This window comes from Kogia breviceps, chromosome 7 (assembly GCF_026419965.1).
Source record: "Kogia breviceps isolate mKogBre1 chromosome 7, mKogBre1 haplotype 1, whole genome shotgun sequence".
Lineage (NCBI taxonomy): Eukaryota > Metazoa > Chordata > Mammalia > Artiodactyla > Physeteridae > Kogia > Kogia breviceps.
Genome location: NC_081316.1, coordinates 96541616 through 96566937, shown reverse-complemented (window position 1 = coordinate 96566937; position 25322 = coordinate 96541616). Strand labels below are relative to the sequence as shown.

General features: G+C 39.0%; 1 protein-coding gene across 2 annotated transcripts in view; it reads right to left on the bottom strand.

Annotated features, from left to right (window-relative positions):
• ELMOD1 (ELMO domain containing 1) overlaps positions 1-18552 on the bottom strand; it is a 100832-nt gene extending 82280 nt beyond the window's left edge. The window contains exon 1 of one of the 2 annotated variants that reach the window (XM_059070370.2): positions 17847-18552. The gene's annotated coding sequence lies outside the window, so the exon portion shown is untranslated. The remainder of the gene's footprint in view (positions 1-17846) is intronic. The other variant, XM_067038882.1, reaches the window with a different exon arrangement.
• Between the last annotated feature and the right edge of the window lie 6770 nt (positions 18553-25322).

Sequence of the window (25322 nt, the reverse complement as noted above, 5' to 3'; positions counted from 1 at the left end):
ATCTTTTTCCATCCCCTCACTTTCAGTCTGTATGTGTCCCTAGGTCTGAAGTGGGTCTCTTGTAAACAGCATATATATGGGTCCTGTTTTTGTATCCATTTAGTCCTTCTATGTCTTTTGGTGGGAGCATTTAATCCATTTACATTTAAGGTAGTTATCAATACTTGTGTTCCTATTACCATTTCTTTAATTGTTTGGGGTTTGTTATTATAGGTCTTTTCCTTCTCTTGTGTTTCATGCCTAGAAAAATTCCTTTAGCATTTGTTGTAAAGGTGGTTTGGTGGTGTGGAATTCTCTTACTTTTGCTTCTCTGTAAAGGTTTTAATTTCTCTGTCGAATCTGAATGAGATCCTTGCTGGGTAGAATAATTTTGGTTGTAGGTTCTTCCCTTTCATCACTTTAAATATGCGCTGCCACTCCCTTCTGGCTTGCAGAGTTTCTGCTGAAAGTTCAACTGTTAACCTTATTGGGATTCCCCTGTATGTTATTTGTTGTTTTCCCTTGATGCTTTTAATATTTTTTCATGGTATTGAATTTTTGATAGTTTGATTAATATGTGTCTTGGTGTGTTTCTCCTTAGATTTATCTGGTATGGGACTCTCTGAGCTTCCTGGAGTTGACTGACTATTTTCTTTCCCATATTAGGGAAGTTTTCAAGTATAATCTCTTCAAATATTTTCTCAGTCCCTTCTTTTTTGCTTCTTCTTCTGGGACCCCTATAATTCGAATGTTGATGCATTTAATGTTGTCCCAGAGGTCTGAGACTGTCCTCAATTCTTTTCATTCTTTTTTCTTTATTCTGCTCTGTGGTAGTTATTTCCATTATTTTATCTTCAAGGACAGTTATCCATTCTTCCGCTTCACTTAAACTGTTATTGAATCCTTTTAGAGAATTTTTAGTTTCATTTATTGTGTTGTTTTTCATCATTGTTTTTTGGTCTTTAGTTCTTCTAGGTCCTTGTTAAATGTTTCTTGTATTTTCTCCATTCTATTTCCAAGATTTTGAATCATCTTTACTATCACTACTCTGAATTCTTTTCAGGTAGACTGCCTATTTCCCCGTCATTTGTTTGGTCTGTTGGGTTTTTACCTTGCTCCTTCATCTGCTGCATATTTCTCTGTCTTCTCATTTTGCTTAACTTACTGTTTTTGTGGTCTCCTTTCTGAAGCCTGCAAGTTCATAGTTCCCGTTATTTTTGGTGTCCATCCCCATTGGCTAAGTTTAGTTCAGTGGCTTGTGTAGGCTTCCTGGTGAAGGGGATTGGTGCCTGTCTAGTGGATGACACTGGATCTTGTCTTTCTGGTGGGCAGGACTGCATCTGGTGGTGTGTTTTGGGGTGTCTGTGACCTTATTATGATTTTAGGCAGCCTCTCTGCTAATGGGTGCGGTTGTGTTCCTGTCTTGGCATAGGTTGTCCAGCACTATAACTTGCTGGTCATTGAGTGGAGCTGGGTCTTAGCATTGAGATGTAGATCTCTGGGAGAGCTTTTGCCATTTGATATTAAGTGGAGCCAGGAGGCCTCTGGTGGACCAATGTTCTGAACTTGGCTCTCCCATCTCAGAGGCCCAGGCCTGACACCCAGCCGAAGCACCAAGACGCTGTCAGCCACACGGCTCAGAAAAATATGGAGAAAAAGAAAGAAAGAAAGAAAAAATAAATTAAATAAAGTTATTAAAATTTTAAAATATTATTAAAAATTAAAAAGTCATAAAAAAAGAAAGAATGAGCAACCAAATCTAAAAACAAATCCACCAATGATAACAAGCACTAAAAACTATACTAAAAAAAAAAAAATCAGACAGACAGAACCCTAGGACAAATGGTAAAAGCAAAGCTATACAGACAAAATCACACAACGAAGCATACAGATACACACTCACAAAAAGAGAAAAAGGAAAAATATATATATTTAAAAAAACAGGAAGAGAGCAACCAAATCAATAAGCAAATCTACCAATGATAATTAACTCCAAGTACTAAATTAAGATAAACATAAAACCAGAGACAAATTAGATGCAGAAAGTGAACCCAAAGTCTACAGTTTCTTCCAAAGTCCACTGCCTCAATTTTGGGATGATTCGTTGCCTATTCAGATATTCCACAGATGCAGGGTACATCAAGTTGATCATGGAGATTTAATCCACTGCTCCTGAGGCTGTTGGGAGAAATTTCCCTTTCTCTTCTTTGTTCGCACAGCTCCTGGGGTTCAGCTTTGTATTTGGCCCCACCTCTGCATGCAGGTTGCCTGAGGGCATCTCTTCTTCGCTCAGACAGGATGAGGTTAAAGTAGCAGCTGACCTGGCTCACTCAGGTTGGGGGAGGGAGGAGTATGGAATGCAGGGTGAGCCTGTGGCAGCAGTGGCCGGCATGACGTTACACCAGACTGAGGTGCACCGTGTGTTCTCCCAGGGAAGTTGTCCCTGGGTCACGGGACCCTGGAAGTGGTGGGCTGCACAGGCTCTCGGGAGGGGTGGTGTGGATAGTGACCTGTGCTTGCACACAGGCTTCTTGGTGGCTGCAACAGATGCCTTAGCATTTCATGCCCGTGTGTGTTGTCCATGCTGATAGCCGTGGCGCATGCCTGTCTCTGGAGCTCGTTTAGATGGTGCTCTGAATCCCGTCTCTTCACACGCCCCGAAACAATGGTCTCTTGACCCTTAGGCAGTTTGACTTTTTCCCAGACTCCCTTCCAGCTAGCTGTGGTGCACTAGCCCCCTCAGGCTGTGTTCACACAGCCAACTCCAGTCCTCTCCCTGGGATCTGACCACCAAAGTGGAGCCTCAGCTCCCAGCCCCCACCTGCCCCAGCAGGTGAGCAGACAAGCCTCTCAGGCTGGTGAGTGCTGGTTGGCACCGATCTTCTGTGCAGGAATCTCTCTGCTTTGCCCTCTGCAGCCCTGTTGCCGTGCTCTCCTCCATGGCTCTGAAGCTTCCTCCCCACCACCCGTCATCTCTGCCAGTGAAGCGGCTTCCTAGTGTGTGGAAACTTCTCCTCCTTCACAGCTCCTTCTCCAAGGTGCAGTTCCTGTCCCTATTCTTTTGTCTCTGTTTTTACTTTTTTCTTTTACCCTACCCAGGTACCTGGGGAGTTTCTTGCCTTTGGGGAAGTCTGAGGTCTTCTGCCAGTGTTCAGTAGGTGTTCTAGGAGTTGTTTCACATGTAGATGTATTTCTGATGTATCTGTGGGGAGGAAGGTGATCTCCGTGTCTTACTCCTCTGCCATCTTGAGGGTCTGCCAGGCAATATTCTATGAGCTTTATTTATATTAACTCACTTAATAGTCATCCTACGAAGTGAATAGTAGTCAGTATCTCCATTTTACAGCTGTGAAAATTGAGGTACAGAAAAGTTAAGCAACCTTTCAAGGTCACCCTAGAAGCCTGGCTCCTAAACCATTGCTATTAATCACTGTCCTGTGCTGCCTCTGGAAAACGCTGAGGTAAAATTCTGCATTGGCATAATAGTGTGTATTCAATTCAAATGAAAATGCTGAGCTGCAGATAATCAAGGCTTGGATGTATAGCTGCACCTCAAAACTTAAGCATTTCTTGGAAGCTAGATGGGGGATTCTTGAATAATAAGAGCTACTATGCCACTGAAAATTAACCTCTTTCCTTTCTCAAAGCAAATGTACTACTAATCTGAAAAGTTTCTAAAGCAAGTTTTATGGAAAAGTTATACAACAGAGCCAAAAAAGGATGGTTTTACATTCTTCCTTGAGGCCTAATTTCCAAGGGTATATGAATCCTTGGCAGTGTATTTCTGAAATAACTTAATAAAAACACCCCCCCCAATGTAAATGTTGTGTTCCCTTGGTTTTAGAAAAATGCAATGAAATTCAAGCTCCTGATCCACACTGCTATTTGTGTGGTGATTTCATTCTCCTCAAATTATTCTTTGAGTCTTTGGTCCATGTGACAGCATCTTCAAATCAACTTATTCCCTTGTGTTTCCTTCAGTCTTCCTCTATATGTTTTAGTTTCTGTAATACATTACATCTTTCCCTTTGTAGATGACAATATTTGTTTGCCTTTTTTTTTTACCATACATAAAATACATCTAATGGCTGGTAAAATATTCCAAATCTACCTAGGAGATATATACTAACTTGAATGAGCTTTCTTATATTCATCAGAAAGCAAAATAAGTTCCATTCTCCTTTAGATTTCCCTAATTGCTTCTTGTTATTATTTCCTTTTCATACTGCAACACTTCTAGGAGAAAAAAAAAATCAATCAAGTGGGTCAACCTCAAAATATAACTTACTGTAATTAATGATAATCAAAAGATGAAAACACACTCTACTCCCTCTCCCCAGAATCTAGATTAAAAAGAGAAAGTTTGGGCAACATTTTTTAGCAACAGTGAAAAAAATTCATTTAGCGGTTGAGAGAGGGGAGCACACACACAACTTTACTCTGCAGATGATAAATTCAAGATCAGCAATATCAAAATTATTTGTCACTGATTTAATTTCTCAGTTTGAACTATTCTTCTCATTTCAGGTGAAGGAAGAACAAAAGCAATGACATGTTAAACCATAAGATTCATAAATAATAACTTTTACTGTTTTCTTCCCTAAGATTGATCAAAAGCTGTTTTGGGTATCAGAAGAAAGCCTATGGCTAATTTGGTTCAATTCCATTTATCCTGTGTCTTCATTATACTATGTCACTTTAAATATTTTTTAAAAGTAACTGAAAAAATTTCCTGATGACAATGATAAACTCCAAGTAAATGATCTTAACCTATGTGGAAATTTTAGTTTTCCTACTAAATGGTCTCATAGTATATACATGTGCCCTGCTAGAGTCTAATGAAATCATAATGGTGACATCTCTCAATTAGTCAGTCAGGTAGAGACTTTTGCAGAAACAGATATAGACTTTTCTTTTCCCACATTTTCTTCAGCAAAAGCTATATCTAGGTGGAAAAGGTAAAATGGAAGAGAAAGGCCACTATTCTGATATAGGCCAAAACTTACAGATAATTGAAGTCAAGGTAGTTTTAGGATATGATTAATTCAGCTCACAGATCCCAGTAATTCTCTATTATGCTCTGCATGTATGAATGCCTGTGGATGGTGTTCAAGAAATTAGAGAAAGTTCTCCGAAACAAGCCTGACCTTTCAGCAGGAAGCACATCTCTGTGGGAACACCAGGCAAGGGCACAGGTAGTTTGTGGGTAAGAAGGAGCAGGTAAGTCACCTGCAATGTGAGTTGCTGGGCTCTGGCTGAGCCAATCTCCAAAACAAAACAAGGAGGTCAGCCTTCTTAAATCAGGTGGGTCAAGTATCAGGTTCAAATTAGGCAAATAAATACGTTCTGAATTAGCAAATTCAGATAATGACTAAGTTTGCATCATGCTCCCTATTTTGTCAAGTCCTAAGAAGCACAGCTTCAGTTCAAGGAAGACACAGACAGATGAGGAACTCAGTCTTCAAAAGATATACTGCAATCAGACTTACCATGTGAAACAAGAAGGAAAGGGAATGGAATGGGAAAGGAAGAAAGGAGAAGGGAAAGAAAAATTTCTAAGGCTATTTATGAGCACCTGACACATGTATAAATTGCAATTTTTTACTTAATATGAGGAGAGAGGAGAGCAATATAAAAAACTACTATCCCAGAGAAATAAAAATATCTTTCATATTATGCATTTACATTTCACACATGCTATGAAGCCTGTCATATTAGAGGTATAATGCTCATGCATAATAATCTGCCTGAGGCCACATTCCAGAACTCTCCTTTCCTCTTTCTCTGGCGATTCACTTGAAAAAATGTTCTGCTAATACTCACTAAAGTGACAAGTAAGAAGTGTTTTTCCTTGTTCAGGAATTAAACACTCATCCAAAGTTTATTTTTGAGATTTAAAACAATGGAGGCCATGCCAGCCACAGAATTCAGGATTGTCTGCAAATATGTTTATGGTTTACTTTTAAAGTATAGTGACTTTCTGGCTTTCACTGTGGTCACCTACATCCATCTATTGTTTTCAGGGAGGGAGCAAAGAGAGGGAGAGCAGGATTGATGAAATTTGTCTTTAATCTACAAAAGAATAAGGAAATTTCTAAATCTAAATATTAATCAATTTTCTACAAAAATAATCTAGATTTTATACATTCTCAACTATATAATAGTTTTAGTTTTAAAAACTTTTTAGCTTTAAAAGTTAAATTTCTAAATTAAACCACAATAAAATAATGGTAAACTTATGTTTGCATAAAAATTAAGTGAATATGATTTTGCCAATCTAGACTGATGCTTTTTGTAAAATTTTCACTTGCATATAATGAGAACATAGAAAGGGTATTTACATATAAACATTTGACAGAAAAGTCCAAACAAATTCGGATTTTCCAGGGGCCTGGAGGCAAACAGGGTATCTTGCTCTTAAGGCAACTGCTGACTCTGATCACACAGATGAGATCATAGCATTCTTCTGAGAATGCTTCTGAGAAGTACACCATTTAGATTGGGCTTCTGCAACAATTTGTGTTGTAAAACAAATTTTAAAAATAGTTTTAACCTCACTTTAGAGCTATGATTTGATATGCATGACTTGATAAATGTATGCTGAATGACTATTGTTTGATTCTTTCCAGTGGAATTTCATCAGCATCATCAATGGTAAAATGTACCATTATGTCATGTGCCTTTAAAGGAAAACAAAATGTTGCTAATTAAATTATGATGCATCCCAATTTCAGTGATGGGGTGGGGGGAAGAATTGATGAAATACAGTAAGATTGAAGCCCATTTATTTCCAAATTCCAGGCTACAGTGTTTCTTCCAAGAGTCCATTGGTTGATGAAAAAGAATACAAATGGCCTGCAGCAAATCACACAAGAATCTTACTCTCTGACTCAAACATTTTTATTCAGGTTAAACCAGGTTAATTAAGTAATTCTACAATATGTTATAGGTTGACTTCACATGACTAACTCATGTTCTTCTTAGCCTCATAAAGAGCTTCCCAACTCCTTCCTGCATAGTCTCTCTGAGCTCTGGTTTCCTTCCCCTATCACAATCCCTCCATTCCCATCGACACACATATGCATCCTCACACATACACAGGGCTCAAGACAACTTCCTTATACTACAAATATCGCTCTAACCATAAACATCACAGGAGTGATAAACATTTATCTACACAAAGAGTGAGTGAGTAGATAAATGTTTGGTTGAAGGCAGAGCATGGTCTAGTCCAAGCTCCATTTTCTTATCTTTATATTATGTGATGTGATTTCATGTAATGTTACTTCTTGAAAGGCCTGCTTTTGGCTTCCATGTTTCTATGTTCTCCTGGTTTTCCATCTATCTCACACTCTTCCTCTGCCTGCCTTTTAAGTGTCGGTATTCCCCAATGTTCCATTCTCAACCTTTTCTGCCACCATACCTTTCCTAAGTGACCTCTTGGAGCCTCAAACCAACAAATGACTTATCCAAGGACAGAGAGCCAATTGGTAGGAAAAGACCTCAGCTTTTAATTCTAGTCAGTAAGTTTTATCTTGCACTTATTATGTTCAGTTCTTTCTCAGCACTAGAGACACAAAATAAGTAAGACAGTCTTTGCCCACAAGGAATGGGAAATCTAGCAGTTCTCACGTATGGAATAGTGCCCTTTCTGAAGTGAATATAGAAGTTTTGAGCTATCTCCAATGAAAATTCATTTCAGTCATGTCAGACTAAACTGGACTATACTCTAAGACAAGGGTACCTAACCAACATGTCACAGTTCTATGGACTCTTCACAAATGTGTGACAAAATTCTGATCATTAATTGTATGAAATTCTTCTTCTTTACAACTGGGGATACATATTATTTACAGTAGTATGTGTTAAGTAGGATATTTTGCTAAGAAGGTGGTATGACTAGGTTAAGAGAGTATTAAAATTTACTGTGGGAAAGGAGAAAAGAGGAGTAAGCAAAACAAGTATGGTAATTGTGGAAGTTTACATAGGCAATGTGAGACACTTACTAAGCAGTAATTAATTCACTATAATTATTGCTGATTCATTTACATTATTTCACATCTTTAATTCCTTTTAAGTGTGCCCTTAAAACTTGTGTCATGGACTTCCATCTAAACGTGACAAATAAAACACATGTAATTCCACCAACATAAGAGCAAAGAAATCAAAAAGCATAAATCCATAAGGCTAAGGGTAACAGGAGTGCACATGAGATGTCAGCAGAATTCTGGAAGCTGAAAGAAGATGGGAAAATGGTAATTTACTTAGCCTAATTGACTAAACCTGCAGTGAGTGAAGTGACCCAAAGGCAATACAAGTTAGAGTATGTAATCTCAGTCATGTTCAGGAGTTAGGGATGCCTAGGTCTTCTGAAAGTGGAGTGTAAAATGAAGTCAACACAACTTGGCTGAGAGTTTTCTTAAGGATTAGTTAGGACTTAGATCTCCTACCCACCTTATGAAAGTAGGCATAACCCCTCTCCATTCTATCAAAAGAGGTGAGATTAACTCTTGAAGAGGTTGAGCTAGAGAGGCTCTGAACTTTTGGAAACAAGAAAATGAGATTGAGCTGTCATACTGAATACTAGGAGGTTAAATGAAAGTCTACATGATAAACATGAAATTTATCCAGCCTCCTTCTCCCACTCAACTCCCAGAACAGAGGCAGCCAGAATACTAGTCCTCAGGAGATTTATCCCTCAGAACACCATCCAAACCAAGACACATGTGAATCTCTCCTAGGCAAAAACAATGTTAATGGGAGAACTGAGGAAAGAAAAGTGAATGTATATAAGGGAGAGAAGTTAGGTATGAAAGTTCAATCTTCACTCCTGCAGTAGAAAATCAGTAGATCTGATACTTTTAAATATTGAGGAATAGCAATATTAGCAGATTATAAGGTGGAACACATCAGAAGAATCAGCTAAAAGAATTAAAGTGAGTATACCTGAGAAACAAATCCGGCAACAGGTCTATTTTTCATTATAATGTTGTATAATTATATAATGTTTTTAATGATATGTAAGTACTACTTTGATTAAAAACAAAAACTTAAATTTAAAAAAGGTGACACACATATGGTGGTGCTTCCAGCCTCCTGAGGTCCATCAATGTCCTTTAACCCTGTGAACCCACACTTTATAAAAACAAAAAAAGAAGAAATTAAGGTTCAAGGAACTAGAAAGTCACCTGCATCAAGTAGATGGTTTCAGAAGCCCAAGTTACTTTAGAACAGTATCCCACCAGGCCACGCACTGCAGGTTGTTTGTTGAATTTGACACAGATGAAAATATTTAATAGAAAAGTGGAAGAGTTTGAGCTGACAAATTTTGACATGGTTCAAGTCATTTGATACAGTAATTATGAATCCTCCTTTTGGGACCAAAAATAATAAAGGGATAGATATGACTTTTCTGAAGATTGCTTTGGAAATGGCAAGAACAGCAGTATATTCTTTAAACAAATCCTCAACCAGAGAACATATTCAAAAGAAAGTTCAGAGTGAAAAATCAAGATAGATATTATTTCAGGATTGTGATATGACCTACTAGTATCACATAAATTTCTTAAAAAGAAATCAGTGGACATTGAAATATTCCTCATTTGGTTTTCTTTTTAAAAACCTCCCCCCAAAAGGTAGTTTAAAACCTAATTAAAATAAATACTAAATTTGTCTATTTAAAAAGGTGCTACAAACTATAGATTTTATTTCTAGGAATGTAGTAACAATATTTTTGAGTATGTGTTTTAGAGATATATACTGAAGTATTTACAAATGGTATGGTATGGCATCTGAGATTTGCTTCAAAATAAAATTGGGTAAATAGAGAGTAGGGCTAGAAATCAAACAGCATTGATCATAACTTGATAGTTACTGAATACTAGGATCCTTTATGTTATTATTCTGTCTGCTTTTGTATATATTTGAAAATTTCCAAATAAAAAAGTTATCAAAACTAAATGTGCCATCCACAAAACTGAGAATCACTCTACTGGGCATATGTTATAGCCAAGCAAGGCTATAATGATTAGTACCTGAATTTGTTCACAACAGAAGTTAGAGGTGAATCTATTAGTCTTTAACAGCTTTGGGAGACTACTAGAACAATGAAAAGGAATTTGGTGTTTAAATGACACATTTCCATGACTGACCTAATTCTCCTAGGTTCTCTTTAAATCTTCTACTCCAGAGCCCCCAGTATGATGTTAAGTGTCATCATTTTTTAGTAATTACTTACTGAGCTTTTTTTCTTAATGGTAAAAAGTGTAATAGTATATATATCAATTACATCTTAGATTCGGTAAAATACATTAGATGGATTGAGGAGAAAAAGTGGCAATTAAAACATGACACACTCTAATAATGGTTCCTAATTTCATAAATATTAAGATGAAGAAAACAATTTGAGTCTTGGAATTGATGAAACACAATATTTTCCCCCCAAAACATCCTTTCTTATCCCAACCCTTCATCCTCACGCTAAATCAATCTTGAGAATCAGTAGATCCACATAATATCTGCCTCCAACGTAGTTTGACAGTGGTATCTCTACCTTCTCCTACTTGTGCTCATAGCACTAATTTGAAAATACCAATTTTGTTTGCCTCTCCTTCTATCAAATGCCAAGCAAGGTGGCTTGTTTCAGAAATACTCAGAGAATGAATAAATATTTCCTTTTGCACCTTTCAGAATGCTTTGTACTCAGTAGGTCCCAGTGACTGACAAATATGCCAATGTAAGCATGGACTTGCACCCTGTACCAGCAGGGATTATTATTACAAGGAATAGAAACTAGCTCTGCCTGTTTAAGCAGAAAAGGATTTTCTTCTGAAGGTAATTCCACAGAATCTCCAGGAGGGCTAGAGAACTGGGTTTAGAGGTTATGTAGTCAAAATTAATGCTTAAAATGATGACACAAAGCCAGTCCAGTAAAGACACCTCTACTGCCACTACCAGATCCAGACTCAGTAGCTGGCTCCACCGACCCCTCCTCAGCACTGGTCAAGGGTGTTGCCAACCGAAACATCTGCCACTGGGGCAGCGTCTGGGTCCATGTCTATGATGCAAGGATGTCTGGGAGAGGAAGCATCTGGCACTTTTAGCTCCTATAGTGAGAAGTGGCCTCTGTCTCATAATGTGGAAGACCCCCCCCCCAACATGGGAAAGGGGTTCAGATAGCAGTGTTCAAGAGGAATGATGAGTGTCCATTCTACACTATAAACAAACACCTTTGAAAGCCAAAACACAGTGCAGACTAATAGAGTACACACAGAATACACTGAGTGAATACATTTGCCTTTCATCTTTGTCTAATTTGTGCAATTTTATTTTAGAACCTGGACACATGCCTAATTCGTGGCTATTCAAAGTACATATCATTTCATCTAAGAATTTCAAGTATGATCTTAGCTAAGTACACAGTGGTGGTCACAAAGTAGATGCATTCATTTTAAGTGATGATTGATTATCTATGGAATAATCTTTAAGTAGAAAATAATAAGGATATTCATTATTAATCAAGAAAAGGATGTACAATCGTTATATGCTACATAAATGTTACTAAGCTGAATTAGACGTTGGCAGATTCATGTATAAGTACCTGGGAACTCAATTTAAACTGCATAATCTGATTTAGGAGGTGCTTTTAAGGTCATGTGAGCCAACATCCTACCCAGGCTCACATGAGCCAGTCCCGCTTATTACATCTCTGACAGGTGGCCCAAAATGCATCACTTTCAATACAGTGTGTTATAGTGTCTGTTTCTGATCTTTTCTTATGGACTCTATGACTCCAACCAAAGAAAGCATTAATTTCTTCTGTACTGTTGGTTAATACTCAGGTGAACTAAAACTAATTTTTACAACTCAAACTGTTGTTAAAGTAGGACTTCCATTCCCTACCCCTAGGCAACTAATTTTAGAAACTAAATGAAGCCAACAGTTATTCTTTCTGAATATAATCTTAGTTTCAACCCTTGCTCTGGGCTAAGGGATATTAAGTTTAATCCTGATTGTCATTTAAATTCATTAGTTCTTGGAGCTTTGCATTATCAACAAACCTGATATATGTATGGTCTAAGTATATCTGAGTCACTGATAAAATTGTAGAAATGTCAGGGTCAAGGCAAGAGCTCTGAAGGAGGCCAACAGAAACCACCTCCTACGTGGCTTTCACACCTGTAAACATTCTTTGGTTACAGCTGATGAACCCAGCTATTAGATCATATCCCAGACCTCATTTCTGCATCTCACCTACAAAGATTACTCGTCTAATTGATAGATGTGTCCCAGAAGGATAGAGTAGATGTAAAAATTTGATGAGTCTGGCTCTATTTTAAATATTGTAGGTTATCTATAATTTAAAGGAATAATAGAAGAAATATTTGATACAACACAAAACTCTTTAGTGAAGCAAAAACTATAACCCAAACTTTTTATTTTATGTCTTGATTTTCATGTACTGGTTCACATATTGGGCTATATACACATTATACATGTATTTAGGTGGTCCTATGTTAGGTGAATATATATTTATAATTGTTTTGACTAATGATGTGCATAATACATATTTTAATTGAAACAGCTTTGATAAATGTTTACCATTTTAAAGAATGTATGATAAAACTTCTCAATTAAAAATAACTGTTTTAAGATTTTTGCTAATTTAAATGGATTCTAAGACCAAAGAAAATCTGAAATTAAAATGTAAGTGTTCTACTGGAATATAGACTCTTCAGAAAATCTGGCTTCCAAATACTGAAGGGCAGAGCTTTCTGATTCTTCTTCTGAAGGAAAAGGAAGCAATGTACTTGTATAGTAAATTCATTCCAGAGACTGATTCATACTTAAAATATTTATAATGCCAAATGGTAATGTAAAAAACAGTTAGGGGGCTTCTCTGGTGGCGCAGTGGTTGAGAGTCCGCCTGCCGATGCAGGGGACACGGGTTCATGCACCGGTCCGGGAGGATCCCACATGCCGCGGAGCGGCTGGGCCCGGGAGCCATGGCCGCTGAGCCTGCGCGTCCGGAGCCTGTGCTCCGCAACGGGAGAGGCCACAACAGTGAGAGGCCCGCGTACCGCAAAAAAAAAAAAAAAAAATTAGGGAACAGATATTATGATATCATTGATGATATTTGCTAAACCAAAAAGCAGCTGTGGGATAAATAAGTTATTAGTTTCATCATGAATGAAAGCTTCAAAACATATGGCAATCTACTTACACAAGGGATAGGACTGAGAGTTATAGCAGCTGAAATAAGCTCTTATACCATGCATTCTAATTAACGAAGTCCCAATCCCCAAAATTAGAATGGAAACTATGTTTAAAAGCTATGTAAAGACCTTTGAATCTGCAGTCATTAGCATGTTTGAAACTGATTTTTTAAAGAGGCTTAATGAGCTCTCCTTAAGCATTTACCACAATCATTTTGCTTCGATAACAAAAAAGCAAAAAATCAAACACAGCAAATTGTGAATTATTTTGATGGCATCTGAAACATTAGAGAGTGCATAAACAATATAGCAATTGTCTAATTACATTGAGAATGGAGTTATTTATCCTTTAGAATACAATGTTTATTTTATAGACATAGATGATTGGAGTTGACACAATATTCTCTTTTTAAATGTGCATATCTTCCATTTTATAGCACAGAAACTGATGTAAAATAAGACTTGCTTGTGGTCAGCATAAGTGAGCTGGAGGGTTAAAAGCTCCTGGGATGCAAGAACATGCTGTCTTCAGATTCTTTAAATTCAAAGTATTTACTGAAGACTTAGAATGTGAATTGAGCACACAATTTCAGTTAAAGGTCTCTCTGGGTGACAGTCTGCGTAAGTTGTCGTTAGAGATCACTGAAGTAAGGCTTTCTTCAATTAGTCATATCCATATGAAACTTTGCTGAAAATAGAAACTATAATCTAATTGCCTTGAGATTTTACCAACTTCAGTACATCCTTGATCACTCTTTTTCTCATGTACTGTCAGAATTATAAGGCAGGACATATTTGGCAGACACTACAAAAAGGAATAATACAAATATCTGAAATAGAAGTGTTTTCTGTTCTATTTTAAGGAATAATCATTTGATAAGAAAGTCCTGAATTAACTGTTTCACTATACATTTTAGTAGAGAGTAATTTTTATGATTTTAAAAACTTATTGTAAAATATGAAGTAGAAATTTAACCATACATATGATAAACATATGAGGCTTTTCTGAAGATGGTCCCTAGAGATAACTAGATTTGTTGACAGAAGTGCAATCTAGAATGGCACTCTATCATCATTTGCTTGAGATTGGCAAACTGGAATCTTCAGAAAATGAAGATTTTCTGTAGTGGTTTGATCTTCCACTTCCCTGGAAAATTCCTATAATGATCAATAGTGAAAGTACCCACTAGGTCTTCAGAGACACAAATGTAAGTGGTGTGTTATTTTTTGGAATTAATTGCATTTGGAATATTCGCAGTAGGTACTCTCTGGTACTACAAGCATATGGTCATTTTCACATAGTGCTATTTCTGTAAAATCTACATTCCTTCCATCATCAGAATCTGCTTCCTTAAAGACAGCTGGACTAAATCAGAAAATGATTGCAATTCAGTATATTTTCCCATTTGAAGCAACAGATTTGCTAAAACCAAAACATCTGCTTATCTTATTTCAGGAATCTGTGCCAAAGCAACAGAATATTGATCAGCATCTCAAATATTACATTTAAATACCATCTTTTATATAAAAGTAATAAAACTGTTTGATGATGCTTTTTTACCTGAGGAAACCAGGATGGTAGCAGAATAGTGAAGGAGCCCTTTGGGTATTAGTCAAAGGGCAAACCAACTGTTGTTTTAAAATGCAATGAGATGCATTCACCTAAGTACCAGTTACCAACCTTGCACTTGTCTCTTTTCACCTCCCTCTTCCATTCCCATCAGCAACTATGTAACATCCTTTAGAATCCCCTTCTCACTTCCCTCATCCTCAGCAGGCTTGTGTCCTCTGACTGAGGCCATCAACTTCCAGCTCCACTCCATTAGGTATAAAGCCATGCGTTTCTATCTTCGCCTCCCAGGATAAGATCTTACTCTCTCATTCAAAGCCAGACCTGTCAAAACTGCCGGTCATCTCACTCCCTGACTGGAGCTGCTCAGCAGAATTCAGTGTCCTTCCCAGGCTCCTAGAGTGGACCCTGAAAGTCTTGTATCTTATGATGTAGATCCCTTCCCCCACCCCCACTTCCCCTACTCATCTTTGTATGTTTTGGCACTTCTCACTAAATCTAGCAAGCTGAGGTGTGTTGAACTGAAACTACTCACTTTTAAGCATGAGTTATTTTCAATAGCTAGAACCAGAACTGGGCTTGTCCCAGATTGCCTGCAGAACAGCATATGATCTCTGTTCCACTTTATTTTTTCAAACCATAGTGACCCCAAAAAGAGGAATGAGAAATTTCCAGTGACTATAGAGTTGCCAGATAAAATACAGGCTGTTCAGTCAAAACTGAATTTCAGATGAACAACAAATTTAAAAATTTTTAGTGTAAGTATATCCCAAACAATGCATGGGATATACTTATACTAAAAACAATTATTCATTGCTTATCTGAAATTCAAATTTAACTGATGAACAGCCTGTATTTTTATTTGCTGAATCTGGCAGCTCTACCAATGACTCTTTAAAAATTCTCAGAGGACTCAAGGAATGCTTCTTTAGAGCACCTGGATGTTTGTATCCAAGCTCTGCAAACTTCTCAATTGGCCATATTTTATGTCTGTTAATGCAGCTGGGTTACTTTCTGAGCATCTCAGAAACATACGTTAGGAAATGCTGTTTATTATATAAAATTTTTACTTGTTAATTTCATAGAATTCCCTTCTAATACCATCTATCAATAATTTCAGCACAAAGAATACTGTAATGTTGCCCCAAATCTCTTGGCAAACTGATATTCATAGAGTCATTACTATGCCTGAATTAACTCCTTGTCTTTATGTATTAATAATTAAAATTTTTTGAAAATTTAATTTTGAAAACACAATATGGGAAATAAATGTCTTTCATTTTGGGATTCCTTTTCTTCATTAATCAAGCACAGTGAGACATACTGTCCTCACTAACAGGCTGGGGAGAAGCAGCCTGGCAGGTAGAGGTGGAGCCTGTGGTGTAAATGCAGTGGGTCTTTTTTGGAAGAGCCTTCTCTAAATGTGGAACATCTGTAAACTGTATTGCTTCAGCTTCACTGTGTATGGGCTGGCAAGAGAAGAGAGTTGCCTCTTTCAGCATCATGTAAATCTTGAAGGCTTGAAATCTTGGTCAACAGAGGAATTCCTCACAGGTCATTTAGAGACATACCTTGTCTCATTAAAGGAGGAAAAAGCAGGTTTCTTCTGCAAAGGAGCACCATTTTAGAGTATTAACTGTTGTGTGTGTCAGTTTACTGATTAATGGTGATGGTGCAATGGAAGTTATAACCTAAAGTGTAAGGAAAGATGCCCTACAGCTTGTTCCAATCCTAAAAGTTCCTTACATTAATGTGTTCTTTCAGTGTTCTTGACAGTGATTACAGAAAAGACGTTCATTTCTTATTTCCATGAAAGAATTTAGGAAAGATAGATGCCTCTCAGTGTAGAGGGATACAAATTTTGCCTTCTTCAAAATTTCAACTAGATCTCATATTCAACTTTAAGGGAGAGAATGACTAAGTCTGTGTAACTATCTGGTGTCGTAAGATGATAATGAATTAAGACGTTTATTCCAACATAAGCCCATTACCTGCTTTCCACCATATTGGCAGCTCCGGTTTGTCAAGCTCCAGGCACAACACGCACACTGCAGAGATGCAGAACAATGCCTGGATATCTGCCCAAGACTGCTCTCTCCAAAGGACAGACTTAATTTATGGTACCCATCTAAAGCTCACTGGGGGTTATTAGCATCTTTTTCCTAGTTGGTACAGGGAAAGGATGAGATTTGGAAAGCTGAGGCACGGGGCTTCCACCTGCCTGTGCAGAGCAGAAAAGCTGACAAACATATTCATTAAACTTGATCTGAAGCAACCGAGCCTGCGAGGTCGTTCCTGAAATATTCATAAGGTGTGTTACCGGACTCGCTACTTAGAGGTGGAGTAGAAACACGGTGAATAGGGGCATTCCGTACTCACACTTGGGGAAAAAAAGGCACTCACAACAGCACGCCTCACCACCACACCTCACTGTTTTGCTTTGAATAGCTCTGTCAGCCGTGGCACCCCACTCGCCTGTTCAATTATACCTGCCTAGGAAAGAAGGTGCCCCAATAAGTGAGGGGAACCTGGCAGTAGGAGGAGGCACTGCGTGCCAGCCCCTCAGACAGTTCCTCCGGGTTCGCAGCACTGATGACCCCCCAGCTCTGCGGTCCGCCAATCCGAAGTCCTGCACTGCCCCAGAGGCCTAAGGCCATGGGGCAGAGGACCCCAGGACCTGGACAGGCCACTCGTCCGGGCCAGGCCTACCTTCGTCCCCACCTCCCATTTTGGCCTCTGCCAGGCATGCCTCCTCCGGCGCCCTCGGCGTTCAGTTACTACGTGACCCGCGCCCCTGCCAAGATGCAGCCTCTCGCGCAGACCTGTATCCCCCGTGTTCATTTTGGGGGACAAGATGGGAGAACAGATGACGGTCTTGAGTGACCACGAAGCCCCTGAACCGAAGCAGTATGCATGTTCATTCCTGCCCCCTCTGCCCACAATCTTGGCATTTCTGCTGCGCCCCATACACAGCGCAGCTCTCACGGTGCCAGAAGTCCTCGCCGTCACCTCTCTCCTGTTCAAGGGCATTCGCCCCTCTCCCCTCCTCTCCTGTTGGGCCGCCCCTGGACGCAGCTACTCACATGGATTCAGCGGCGGCAGAAGCTCAGCAGGTCCTGGCGTGCGGCAGTCGGGTCTCCATCTCCGCGTTCCCCAAGGGCTCCAGCTGCAAGCTCCACCGCGGCGATCGACGAGGTCGGTCCCCGGCGCGGAGCCTGGACCAGGGTAGCCGCGGCTGCAGCACCGGCTGCAGGCGCGGGAGGGGCGGAGGCGGGTCAGGAATCTAGGTCGCTAGGAGCAGAGGAAGCTGGGATGGACCCCAGGAGGCCGGCGGCAAGGAGGCAACAGAGAGCAGCCGGGGTAGGGAGTGCGGAGGTTTCCCTGGAAGCACACCGCGGGCGGCGACTGAGCATGCCCAGTCGCCAAGCCGCCCACACGGTGCGGGGGAGGAGGCGCGGGAGTCTGGAGGGAAAGGGTTAAATCTGCGGACCCTGCTTCTTAGGCAGAGAGCGGGGAGTAGGCTACACTGGCAGAGTTTAATTGCTCCTGGTTCTACCCCCGGGAGGAGCAGTGGGCTAGAAGATGGTGAACCTCGGAAGACTATGGGATTCCCAAAGAGTCCTGGAATAAGAAGGAAAAGTGTATTCCTCGCTCGCTCCCCAGAGAATTGTTCAGAGGGCCAAGTTTGTTTTTTAGCTTAGCTCCAACCTCTGCTATTTCACCGAGTGACTCCTCCAATCCAGACATCCACCACTCACCTGCTTTCCTGTGCCTGGGGACCTCTCCTGCAGGGATGCCGGGGCAATCCCCGCCTTTCCCGACTACTGGACTAGTCGGGTCAAGTTCTCAAAGAGCCAGCTCCTAGGTTTGTAACTGAGAGAAGGCGTCAGTCTTCTTAGGTTACATATTTGCATTTTAATCAGGTTTCAGAAACAATACCTTAACCCTGGGGTTAATTATAATGGATGAATTATAGACACCAAAGCCTGTGGCTATTTGGGGAACGTTGCTTCACAGTGCAATAGGACTTGGACCAGAACTCACTTCACACACACACACACACACACACACACACACACACACACACACACACGGAGACCTGTGCCTTTCTTTCGTATTATGTTTCATATTAATAACGAATATTTCTCTCTAATTAAAAAGTTTCTTAAGTTAGAGGCAGCATAGGGTAGGGGAAAGACAATGACCTTCACGGTCGGCCTTGATTTCAATTTCATTTACCACCACAGTAGTTTACCCAGCTATTCTGCCCCTCTCTTACCTCATCTATAAAATGGAGAGTGGTAATCCCTGTCTCTCTGGACTGTTTCGAGGATTAAGTAAGGCAATGAATGCAAAGCACCTGTTCCATAGTAGATGTTCACTAAATAAAAGTCTCTGCATGTTCCACCTCCACTATACTGTTTTTATGAAAGTTTAGATTAGTGATAGTCCTTAAAAGCTGAACATTTATTGTGTTCCTTCCTCACATTAAATAATAATAAACCCTTGACTCTTCTAGTTTTTGTTTTTAGAAGCATTAGCCTCTATTACCTTTTCTTTCAACTCTCCAGTTTCTTCATACTTCCTGAATAAACCTCTTGGAAAAAGTTAGACCAAGGCCATATATGAGTCCTCTTTGGAAGGAAAAGCTTTTCAGGAGAGATTCATGACAGAAGAATTTCACTCCAAATTCTTTTTAAAGTAATTTAATTTTCTTGCGTTTCCCTGTGGTCCTTCTTTCATAACTATTCCATAAAGTAAGGTACACTTGTATGGAAGGAAATTTACTTTCCACTGACACTAAGTACATTTTAAAGTATCTGTGTTCAAAAAATAAACTTTTCAATAAAAACAACAATGAACAAGACTGACAAGGTCCCTACCCTCATGGAACTTAGAATCTAGTTTGAAGAAAATAGTCAATAAAGACCTAAAAAGTGAATAATCTCCAAGGACACAAGTCAAGTATTTTTTGTCTTTGTGTTGTTCATCAAATTAATCTATAGGCCTTGATTCATTCTCTCAAAAACATCAATAAAACTATTAATATTGGCCCTAGGTCGATCAAACTACATGGACATGGATCCCTGCCAATGATTTTTATTCCTTTCATTTGACTCCCTCAGCTAATTTCTCTAAGTAGGTACCTGCAATTCATATGATGAATGAAAGGGGATGGAGGAAGCCCAGAGAGTTTAATCCCCATACCAAATTACATCTTTTTTCTAACCTCAAGGAATGACATTTCTCCAATGGTCAGATTCAGCCTGGACTCCCATATCTCCTACATCTCAAACATCTCCTTCAGGATCATGTACCACTCACAAACCCTCACCTTCTCACCACCTTTGTCCTCTATTTATGTCAATAATTATTCTCTGTTGTATATCATTTGACTGTTTGGATCTACCTTCTGTCTGAATAACTTAAGCTCTTCTCTCTGTTTCTCTTATTGTCTGAATGTGAGACAGACTTGGCACCACTTAGAACCAACTTTTCCAAAGTATATTTGTATACATGTATTCCATAGCAATTAGTGACAGCCTTGCCACCTGTTAACATTTAACTCAGGGCAGGATCTTATTCATCCTTGTATTAAAGAATTTAACAGACAATTAATATGTGACAGATCCTCAATAAAAGATTGTAAAATGAATGAATGGATGTATACAGGTTCTCAACCCTTCTTGATTCCTCAGACCATAGGTCTTTTCTAATTAGTCTTCCTAATAAACCTAGTATTTGGTTCAGTTTTTCCCTTTCCTAGTCTACTAATTTCCCTCCAGTCATGAATTCACAGATTTCTACAATTCAGGGTCCACATAGCATTGTGAAAGAAAATCCTAGCCATAATTCATTACAAATTTGTGTGTTTTAGCTAAAGCCACAACCTATCATCTATAAATCAGTATCACTATTGCTTCCTCCAATCCACAGCAACTATCTTTAAATTTTTTTTCTTTCCACCTCCTCAACCCACCATGTTTTTAACAATGTACATCCAGCTCTCCCCACTGCACCAGAGAAGAGAGACCATTGAGTACCATCACCCTAGGAATTACCTTATTATTGTAGGTATTTCCTCCACACCCTTTATTTCCTCTTCCTAATCAATTTCAGCAGTGTAGGTATTCTCTTCATTCTTGAGCTAGTCTGTACCAATAGGCTATCCTCTTCCATCTTTATTCCCTTTCTTCTGGCTATCACCAACTTTTCTCTTTCTCTCATCTCTCTCAACTATCTTCCATCTTCTAATAAACATATCCAGAGTTTGTTAAGAAAACTGACTTGACCATAGTGCCCTTTTAAGATATCTAAAATTAAACTATCTATTATAAAGCTCCCAGGGTTTTAAAGAATGAGTTTTAAAGAAAATTCCTTGCCCCATTCCCATTTCTACGCATTTCTTTTCTGCTTCATCATGGCTACAGTTACCTGCCAAGCCTATAAGTACACAAGGATGCAAGACCTTGTGCTCTGCTAACTGAAGCAGCTTTCCTAAATATCCCCATCATCAAACATCTTTTATCTTTTAGTTGACTACTAGGTACTTTTCAAGGAAAACTACTATGATATGCAGCTTTGTCACAGGCAAACAAATAAAGCATTTCTCATCAGTTAATAAACATTAGAAAAATACAGCTAATAGATAATCTAGTAGGATGACATACAGAGAGGTTTATAGAATTTCAGGTGATAGACTTGTTGGAGACTAATATATCTTTGAATTAATCCAGGAAGTTCTCTTGGGCTGCCAAACTGGCAGGGACCCATGTCCATGTAATTTGAAGGAAACTGATATCAACCAGGGTTCTTGGCCTTCCCCCAGTGAATAGAAATTGACTAAATGCCAGACCAGAAATTCAAGGAAGTCTTTACTGGGGCTCCTGAAGCTGCAGGAGGGAGTGAAAACAAGTAACGGTTTCCCTTTCTTGCTCCCCGAGGCAGGGGGTGGGGTGGGGGGCAAGCTGGTTCCTTATATGGAGTGAAGGTAGGTAGTGGTGAGTCTATGGGTCGAGCTGAAGGGGTAGCTTAGGTGTTTTGTCCACCCCTTTGGTGGTGTTGAGTGCAGGGGGCATTCGCAGTATGCTGCTTTTGCTACTGACACCCTGTTTTTGCTCCCAGCTCTTCAGAAATGGCAGTTGGGTTTTTTGGTCTTTTTATATCTTCTTGTCCTTAATTTGCCCCAACTGCACATGCATACACTTATTTTTAGTCTCTTATAGTTTCTTTGGATTTTGTTGCTCAAGACGTTTGTCCAAGTGCAAGTATTGCAGCACTGCAGCAAAGGGTCCCAGGTCCCAGCCTGTCTCATGATTAATTGTTTGAATGTAGGCTGTAAAGTATTTGGTGACATTTGCTACAACAGTGTTACATAATGTTCAAGCACCAGCCTGGAAGTTAAGGGACCTGGACTTAACTTCTTTCAGCTTTATCTCTAAAGTGAGAATGATAATAATAAAGAATATTTACCTCGTGTTGTTGCTGGCAGGATTAAATTAGTAAATGATTTGTAAAGTGCTTAGCATAGTGGCTGGTCCATAGTGGTCCATAAATGTTAGCCATGAATCCAGCTGCATTATTTCTGGATAAAAACATATTTAACAGAGTACCACGAGATCAACAGAGAGGTAGCTGAAGAAACTGAGATCACCTGATGTAGTATTTAGAAGTGATGAGTAGAGAATCCATGGAGGAGTAAGTTGTGCCTCTAAAGTCTGCCCAAATTACAGCAGTGGGGCTGAGGAGGAAGGGAAGACCTAGGAGATGCTGTGCTCTGTCATCTGTTTGGACTCCACGTTGGTCCATTATGAGTGACACAGAGTTTGGGTCTTTTCCAGACAGGTGGATCTCTTACTGAGCACCATCCTTAGCAATTCATTTGAATAAGAACTTCCCCACCCAAAGGTCATTTTCTTTAGCAAGGTTAGATTGAGCTATGGGCAAGTAGGAATTTCCTGCCTGGATTATTTTGTGGGTGTAGTGGGAGTCCTGGCCATTTACTTATTTTTAATCTAGCTCTGGTCTTAAGTGTTGTGACTTGAAGAATTGGTAGTAGGAGATGTATGTATTGTCTTCACAATGAAAGTAGAAATGAAACCTCTGAGCTTAAAGAGTATTAAGCCTTGTCTCAATTTTACTTAATTGTTATGTAAAATTTAAAAATTAATTTAAGACCACTCTGTTTTCCAATAGAATAAATTTTATAGACCTATGGAGTTCTATGTATAAAACTGAAGTGACAGTTGGACCCAGTATGGCTGTTAATATCTATATTGATAAAATTGTGACTGAGATTATGTGAGTTATTCATTCTGCCAGAGAATGTTTTAAACAAAATAAACTAAGATTCTTAGACATGCTGCTATGGCAGTAGTTCTCAAAACATGATCTAGAGAAGGCTTTCCAGTGGCCTAAAGACCGGTCCAACATTTTTTTTTATTATTAATTAATTTATTTTTATTTTTGGCTGCATTGGCTCTTCATTGCTGCGAGTAGGTTTTCTTTAGTTGTGGTGAGCAGGGACTACTCTTCATTGCGGTGGCTTCTTTTGTTGCAGAGCATGGGCTCTAGGCATGCAGGCTTCAGTAGGTGTGGCACACAGGCTCAGTAGTTATGGCTCATGGGCTCTAGAGCTCAGGCTCAGTAGTTGTGGTGCACAGGCTCAGTTGCTCCACAGCATGTGGGATCTTCCAGGACCAGGGCTCGAACCCATGTCCCCTGCATAGGCAGGCAGATTCTTAACCACTGTGCCACCAGGGAAATCCCCAAAATGATTATTAATTCACTTAATAATTCACTTAATAGTCAGTTATTGAGTACCTAGTATATATAACACACTATCTTAGATACTGGGGATACAAAGATGAATAAAACACTGTCCATGGTATTGAAGAACTCATAAGCGAGACAGAGCCACAATCATTTCTTCAAGGTCAGGAAACATAACCAACCTACCAAATACATAGAAATAAAAATAGCAAATTAAGCAAAATAAGGTGACAGAGAAACATGTTCCAAATGAGGGAATAAGATGGAACAAAACCTCAGAAGAAGAACTAAGTAAAGTGAAGATTAGGTAATCTACCTGATAAAGAGTTCAAGCTAATGATCATAAAAATGATCAAAGGACTTGGGAGAAGAATGGATGAACAGAGTGATAACTTAGAAGTTTTTAATAAGGAGTTGGAAAATATAAAGATGAACCAAACAGATGAGGAACACAATAACTGAAATGAAAAACATGCTAGAAGGAATTACTAGTAGATTAGATGACACAGAAGAACCAATTAATGAGCTGGATGACAGAGTACTGGAAATCATTGAAGCTGAACAGAAAAAAGAAAAAAGAAGAAAAAAGAGATGAAGACAGTCCAAGAGACCTCTGAGACAACATCAAGCACACTAACATTCACATTATAGGGGTCCTTGAAGGAGAAGAGAGAGAGAAAAAAGGGACAGAGAACATATTTGAGAATATAAGAGCTAAAAACTTCCCTAACCTGGGAAAGGAAACAGACATTCAGGTGCAGGAAGCACAGAGTGCCAAACAGGATCAACACAAAGAGAACACATTGTAATTAAAATGGCAAAAATTAAAGATAGAGAATATTAAAAGCAGCAAGGGAAAAGCAACAAGTTATGTACAAGGGAACTCCCATAAGGCTATCAGCTGACTTTTCAGCAGAAACTCTGAAGGCCAGAAGGGAGTGGCATGATATGTTTAAAGTGATGAAAGGGGAAAACCTGCAACCAAGAATACCTGGCAAGGCTTTCATTAAGATTTGAAGGAGAGATCAAAATTTTATGGACAATTTGTCTGTTGATGGACATTTAGGTTGCTTCCATGACCTTGCTATTGTAAATAGTGCTTCAATGAACATTGGGGTGCATGTGTCTTTTTGATTTATGGTTTTCTCTGGGTATATGCCTAGGAGTGGGATTGCTGGGTCGTATGGTAATTCTATTTTTAATTTTTTAAGGAACCTCCATACTGTTCTCCATAGTGGCTGTATCAACTTACATTCCTACCAACAGTGCAAGAGGGTTCCCTTTCCTCCACACCCTCTCCAGCATTTATTGTTTGTAGATTTTCTGATGATGTCCATTGTAACTGGTATGAAGTGATACCTCACTGTAGTTTTGATTTGCATTTCTCTAATACTTAGTGATGTTGAGCAGCTTTTCATGTGCCTCTTGGCCATCTGTATGTCTTCTTTGGTGAAATGTCTATTTAGGTCTGCCCATTTTTGAATTGGGTTGTTTGTTTTTCTGATATTGACCTGCATAAACCATTTATATATTTTGGAGAGTAATCCTTTGTCTGTTGATTCATTTGCAAATATTTTCTACCATTCTGAGTGTTGTCTTTTCATCTTTTTTATAGTTTCCTTTGCTGTGCAAAAGCTTTTAAGTTTCATTAGGTCCCATTTGTTTGTTTTTGTTTTTATTTCCATTACTCTAGGAGGTGAGTCAAAAAAGATATTTGTTGTCAAAGAGTGTTCTGCCTATGTTTTCCTCTAACAGTTTTATAGTGTCAGGTCTTACATTTAGGTCTT